Below are 6,911 nucleotides of genomic sequence, written 5' to 3' on the forward strand. Positions count from 1 at the left end.
GGTCCTGTCTCAGATGGCACAGAAAATTAACCATCACACCTTCTAAACAGATTTGGCCTAAGTTTCCAAATTTCTAAAACTGTTTGCTGCTGGGCTCTTTAGGAGACAAAGTGGTGAAATAAAAACACCTTGGGATTTACAGAATTAGAAGCCCCAGATTTGAGTCCACCCTGAGTAAGTCTCTCTGACTTGCAACCTCTGTTTTTCCTCTAAAGAACAACATACATTGCCTTAATGAGCTCACACGGTTGTTTGAGACCCAAAGAGGAAAATATATGTGCAAGTGCTTTGTAAACAGTAAAGAGCTATAGAAACGTTAGTTGTTTTGCAGACTTAAAGATACAAGTTCCAGCCTTTGGCTCCATTAGGCTGGTTGGCTCTTACTATTGCAGTGGTGACCCACTTCATCCTGTCTTTCTCAGACTCTTAACATCTGGAGGTCTTCCTACTCCTCTCAGTTCTTCCACCTAGATCCATAAGCCGGGCCTTTCTTACAATCTCGCTTTTTTTTTTTTCCATCTACCCTCAACTCACCAACATAAGTGCAGATCCAACTCTGCCCCAATGCCCGCCTGGCCCCGAAGCACCCAGTTCTAGGGACTCTTCTCCAATGCCTGAGATTTATGGGCCTGAAGAAAATTATGCGTCCCTGTAAATGTCATCTGCTGAGACACCCCACGCGGAGACCATCTCTCCTCTTCCTTCCTCTGTGGATCTGCTTGTTCAGCACAGTCCCGACTCCTCCACCAGTCCCAGGGTAAAACTACCACCCACTTCTGGAGAGGAGACAACAGTGAGGAAGGAAGATACAGCCCAGGGCAAGAAACAGATCAGGACCGTGTTCTCTCAGACCCAACTCTATGTCCTCAATGATCAATTTCAGAGACAGAAATGCCTCAGTCTCCAGCAGATGCAAGAACTTTCCAACATTCTGAACCTTAGCTATAAGCAGGTGAAGACCTGGTTCCAGAACCAGAGTATAAAATATAAGAGTTGGCAGAAAAACCACTGGCCAAAGGAGAGAGAGAGTGTGACTCAGAACACCACAGCAACCGCAGAATACCCAGGCTTCTATTCCTACCACCAGGGATACCTGAGGAACACTTCTGGAAACCTTCCAATATGGAGCAACCAGACCTGGAATAACCCGAATTGGGGCAACCAGATCTGGAACAGCCAGTCTTGGAGCAACCATTCCTGGACCAGTCAGAGCTGGTGCCCCCAAGCCTGGAACAATCAGTTCCAGAACTGTGGAGAGGAATCCCTGCAGCCCCAGATCCAGTTCCAGCAAAATTCCATCAGCAATTTGGAGTCCATCTTAGAAACTTTTAGGGAAAGCCATAGTGTAATACAACAATCTGCTAAGTATTTTAGTACCCAGCAAATAATGGATTTGTTCCCAAATTATTCTGTGAACATACAGCCTGAAAATATGTGACGATGAGTATATTATTCAATCTCAATTTGGGCGGTGGCTGTATTACTTCTCCTAGGCTTTGTCTTTTAGGGTCCTATATAGCTCTGCCTCGATATTCTGTTTCCCATTATTCTTATTGTGTCCATTGAGGGGTACGATTGGAGTCAAAGAGGTTTCAGTAGCATTGGCTGCTATGGACAACATGATAAAAGGTGTTTCTGGCTATAGATAACTAGATACAATCCTAATGTGGATATCTTTAGGCTCTAGAATCTAACCTCAAGAATAGGAAGTGAAGATACAAAGACATGTGATGAAGGATAATTTGTATTTTCTGAGATTATGAGGCTTTTCATGTTAATAACCTCAATTGTTAACGGTGAAGGGTTAAGCTATAATGTGCTTCATTGATTTCCTCTGTCCCTTGTGATGTTTTACTAGAACTGTTAATTTGTTCATTATTCTAGAATTTGTAGAAACATGTTTTGTATTTTAATGTATCATGATAATAGTACCAGTTTGGCTGATTGGTTTATAGGTTTAGTACAAATAAATAAAATACCCACTTTACCCTTAAAAAAAAAAAGATACAAGCTGCAGATAACAGTTCTCATGTTTACTATGCATTTTAAGCTTGACTTTATTTCTTGTTTTTTTAAGATTTTATTTATTTGACAGAGAGAGAGAGAGAGAGAGGGAGCAAGTACAAGCAGGGGGAGTGGCAGGCAGGGGAGAAGCAAGCAAGCTGAGCAAGGAGCCCGATGTGAGGCTTGATCCCAGGACCCTGGGATCATGTCCCAAGCCAAAGGCAGCCACCTAACCGACTGAGCCACCCAGGCACCCCTAAGCTTGACTTTATACAAAGATGTTTGTATGGCCAGGTGGTTGATAGTGGTCTAGCTGGTTATTATTTAAAGACTGAGAACCACTTCACCAACTAAGCTCTTCCCTCTCCCAACCAACATTACTTACTTACTGTAATTAAAAATTGCTGTCTACATTGTTACCATTCATCTTTGGCATTAGGCAATACCTCTCTCAGGGACATTCCTATAAATTCTGAGCAGGTTTATAAAACACCTTTCCACTAGGAAGAAGCAGAGCACATGTGAGAAGTGGGGGTCGAGTTGGGGAGGATGATAGAGAGGCTGAAGGCAGGTAAAAGGCATGGAAGAGTCTGGGCTGTCAGTTTCAACCAAAAGTTCTGATAAAGAAACTGAGGAGGGAGATGGGAAGGTAGCCAGGAACAAGGGGAACATTGTTTCAAAGTGGCACCTTTTCCATAAATTGTTTTAAGGCTTGCTCCGCCTCTGATCAGTCTACCCTATCTCAACCTGAAAGTCAGAAAAAAATGGATTCCAACCCTGTCTCTCTGACCATCCAGCTGTGTGACCTTGGGTATGTAACTTTGCCTCCCTGGGTCTCATTTTCCTTATCTGTAAATGAAAACTTTGGATAAACATTCTCTAAAGTCATTTCAACAAAAAATATTCTGTAATTCTAGCAAAGAGCCTGTTGAATTTCCTCCTCTTTCAACATTTAAGTCTTACCTTCCTCCAGGGGAAAAATTTAGAAGGGGGTGCCTGGGTGGCTCAGTCGTTAAGCATCTGCCTTCGGCTCAGGACGTGATCCCAGGGTCCTGGGATCGAGCCCCGCATCGGGCTCCCTGCATCGGGAGAAGCCTGCTTCTCCCTCTCCCACTCCCCCTGCTTGTGTTCCCTCTCTCGCTGTGTCTCTCTCCCTGTCAAATAAATAAATAAATAACCTCAAAAAAAAAAAAAAAAAGAAATGTGCAAAGAAGTAGGTGTTGTCTGTGTGTATTGTGTCTGTATGACCATGTGTTAGCGTGTGTGTGTAGACACCAATGGTAAAGGTAAAACATCACAGGCCAGAAAGAAGCATTTCATGAAAATTAGAACAGAAATTAGGCAATTGTACACTATCTTACTTGAACCATTTCTCTTATAAGCAAAGAAAGTCTCCAAGAAGTTGTTCCAATTTTGGTTGTATTCAGACACATTCGCAGTTCAGTTAAAAAAAACTGTTGAACCTTACAAATCACACTTGAAAGATGAAAGAATACATACTGGCATTTAAAGCAGGCACCAGCCTAAAAGCATACAGGCTTCTTGACAATTGCTCTATAAGTAACTAAGAGAATAAATGAATAAAATATCCATAATAGTTGTTAAATTCTCAAAATGATACATTTTTCTCCTGAGTGTGCAGAACAGATTCTCCATGTTTTTCTGTATGGTGATAATTCTGTTCACTGCATAAGTAGGCTGAAGCAAAAGGAATAACAGAAAGAGGTCAACTATATGACCTCAAGCATTAAAAACAGAAAAATTTAGGGAGAGGGATTCATTGATTCAGTATTAATCATTCTGAGAATCTGGTTTGGAATCAAAGGCATTCCTGAGTCTTTCATGTACTTTAATAAGCTATTAATAACTTTGGCATCTATTAAATAAAATTCCACTCTCAGAACCAACAAAGAGCTAGGAATACTATTGTCATGTTTCTTGTTAATATAGATGACCTCTCTAATTACTCTTCTCTATTAAACATGACTACTGCTTCCAGAACTGAAGACTATAAGCATTAGTACAAGGCTAGAGATGGGAGACCAGAGAAAATCAAGAAGTTTGGAGAGGGAGGACAGTATACAGAAAAGACCACAGTCTTTGAACTGAGATGTGGGTTTAAATCCTAGTTCCACTAAACCTAGGATTTATTTGATTTTCTCATCGGTAAAATGGGGCTGGTATATGCCTTACAGTCGTGAAAAATCATGATACTGTATGTGAAGTACCTAATAGGCCCTCAATACACAGTAGGCGTTATCATTATTCCTTTGTTAATAATGTCTCAGTGGGGCAAATAGCTGTTCTTCCTGATTTAAATTTGAAATCATGCTCCTTCCAGGTCTTCGCTCTATGAAACTATGCTGTTTCAGAGAAGTTTTGTAATATTCCTAAGACTACCTGGATTTATAAATAATGATGGTTTTCAGAATACAATCTATCTTCTGACATAAAAAAAAGAAAAAAAGAAAAAGAAGGGGGGAAAGGAAGAGGAACAAAAGGAGAGGGATTAAAGAAAAACAAAAAGAAGTCAAAAGAAGAAAATGAGCGGAAACAAAAAGAAAAAGGAAAGAGGAGACCTAGGTCTTTGTACTGGCATTTAGTCACATTCAAGAGTTTCTTAAGGGGTGCCGGGGTGGTGTAGTCAGTTAAGCATCTGACTCTTGATTTCAGCTCAGGTCATGATCTCAAGGTTATGGGATCCAGCCCCGCATCAAGCCCCACAACAGTTCCGAGCTCAGAAGAGAGTCTGCTTGAGATTCTCTCTCTCCCCTTCCCCCCACCTCTCTCTCTCAAATAAATAAATAAATCTTCAAAAAAAAAAAAAAGTTACTTAAGTCCCCTGAATAGTTTTCATGAAAATCCCAAGGCTTCTCTTGCTTGACTCACCCAACTGTAATAATCCTTTGAGCTAAAATACCTTTTCCTTAGACTTTTTCCAGACCATCAAATTTCTACTCATCTTCAAGGCTCTCATGGAATCTCACTGGAGGACCAACATGTGTAAAGCATATCCTATGTTCCCTGTATCTCAGTAGGTGCTTTATTTGAGCTGCCTCATTTACAGTGGGGTGTAGTCCCGAAAGGGGGATATTATCAATCCTTTATAGAAGGAGGCAACTAGGAACTAAGTCAATTGGCCAGAAAAAGAGTCAAGCCTGGAATGGATCCCAGGACTGTAGGATCCAAAAGCCTTCATTTTGTTCCTTTGCATCACAATGCATATAACCCTGACCCTCTCCATCAGAATTAATGGGGGTGATGGGGCAGAGGGAGAGAGAGAGAGAGAGAATCTTTTTTTTTTTTTAAGATATATTTATTTATTTCACAGAGAGAGAGAGTGTGCGCCTGCAACCTGCACGAGTGGGGAGGGGGCAGAGGGAGAGAGAGAGAATCCCAAGCAGACTCCCAGCTGCATGGGGAGGCTGACAGAGGCTCCATCCCATGACCCTGAGTTCATGACCCACCACTTAACCAACTGAGCCACCCATGTGCCCCTGGTTTTTTGGTTTTTTTTTTTAAGGTTTTATTTTTTTAAGTAATCTGTACACCCAACGTGGGGCTTGAACTTACAGCCCTCAAATCAAGAGTCTCTTGCTTTACAGACTGAGCCAGCCAGACACCCCTCACTCCATTTTGTTTTAATTTGTTACTTTTATTCTCTCTTCTGCCAATTCTATTTATTAAACATTTGTTGAGCATCAACTATGGGTAAAATATTGGATTATATTCAGGCTCTAAGTAGACTAATTTTTTTTTAATTTTGTTTTGTTCTTATTTATTATTTCCTTATTTTTTTAATTGTGGTAAAAAAACACATAACATATAATTTACCATCTTAACCATTTTTAAGTGCACAGTTCAGTAATGTTAAGTATATTCACATTTTATGCAACTATAAATCATTTTATAGTTGTATATATTAATGTATATATATTATATATACATTTATATATACTTAATATATATACATATATATACACATTGTATGTATACATGTATGTATAAATACATTTGTATGTATAAATATACATTTATATATATATTTGTATATATATACATATATAGGTGTATATATGTATATATATTAATGTCTGTAATTCCTATGGTGCCTACCACATGTTTGCTGAATAATCAGGACTTTGCCACCCAATCCTAAAACTGCCAGTCCCCAAATCCCAATGCTCCTGAGTGCACCCCATGGGCAAAGATAGAGTTAATATTTCTTTTTTTTTTTTTTAAGATTTTATTTATTTATTTGAGAGAGAGAGAATGAGAGACAGAGAGCACGAGAGGGAAGAGGGCAGAGGGAGAAGCAGACCCCCCGCTGAGCAGGGAGCCCGATGCGGGACTCGATCCCGGGACTCCAGGATCATGACCTGAGCCGAAGGCAGTCGCTTAACCAACTGAGCCACCCAGGCGCCCATAGAGTTAATATTTCTAAGCTCCTACCTAAAAGCTGTCATATATCCTAGATCTTTAATTTTATTTACTAATTTTCAAAATAGGTCATAAACTCGCTTGGTTCAAAATTCAACAAGTATAAAAGAGTGTATAGTGAAAATGCTCCAATTCACTCCCCAACCATCCAATTTCTCTCCCTGGAGGCAGTCTTTATTATCTTTATTATTTTATGCATACAAAAGTAAAAACACACACTCATACAAACATTCCCTTCGCCCACCTTTTACACAAATTGTACCATACTGTTTACACTCTTTGGTACTTTGCTTTTTTTTCACTTATATATTGAAGGTCATTCCATTTAGTACATTCATATTTTACATTTTATGGATGTATGTAACTTACAAATGAGTTCCCTGTTGATCAACACTGAGTGATTTTAGGGGGCCAGTCTTTTGCTAGTAAAACATTACTGCAATGAATAGCCTCTAAATAGAGCATTT

General features: G+C 39.7%; 1 pseudogene; it reads left to right on the top strand.

Annotated features, from left to right (window-relative positions):
* Positions 1 to 430: 430 nt before the first annotated feature.
* LOC123834625 (homeobox protein NANOG-like) lies at positions 431 to 2,105 on the top strand (annotated as a pseudogene).
* Positions 2,106 to 6,911: the final 4,806 nt, after the last annotated feature.

The sequence above is a fragment of the Mirounga angustirostris genome, unplaced genomic scaffold (assembly GCF_029215605.1).
Source record: "Mirounga angustirostris isolate CCGP_5_RB_7025 unplaced genomic scaffold, mMirAng1.0.hap1 SCAF_1, whole genome shotgun sequence".
Taxonomy (NCBI): Eukaryota; Metazoa; Chordata; class Mammalia; order Carnivora; family Phocidae; genus Mirounga; species Mirounga angustirostris.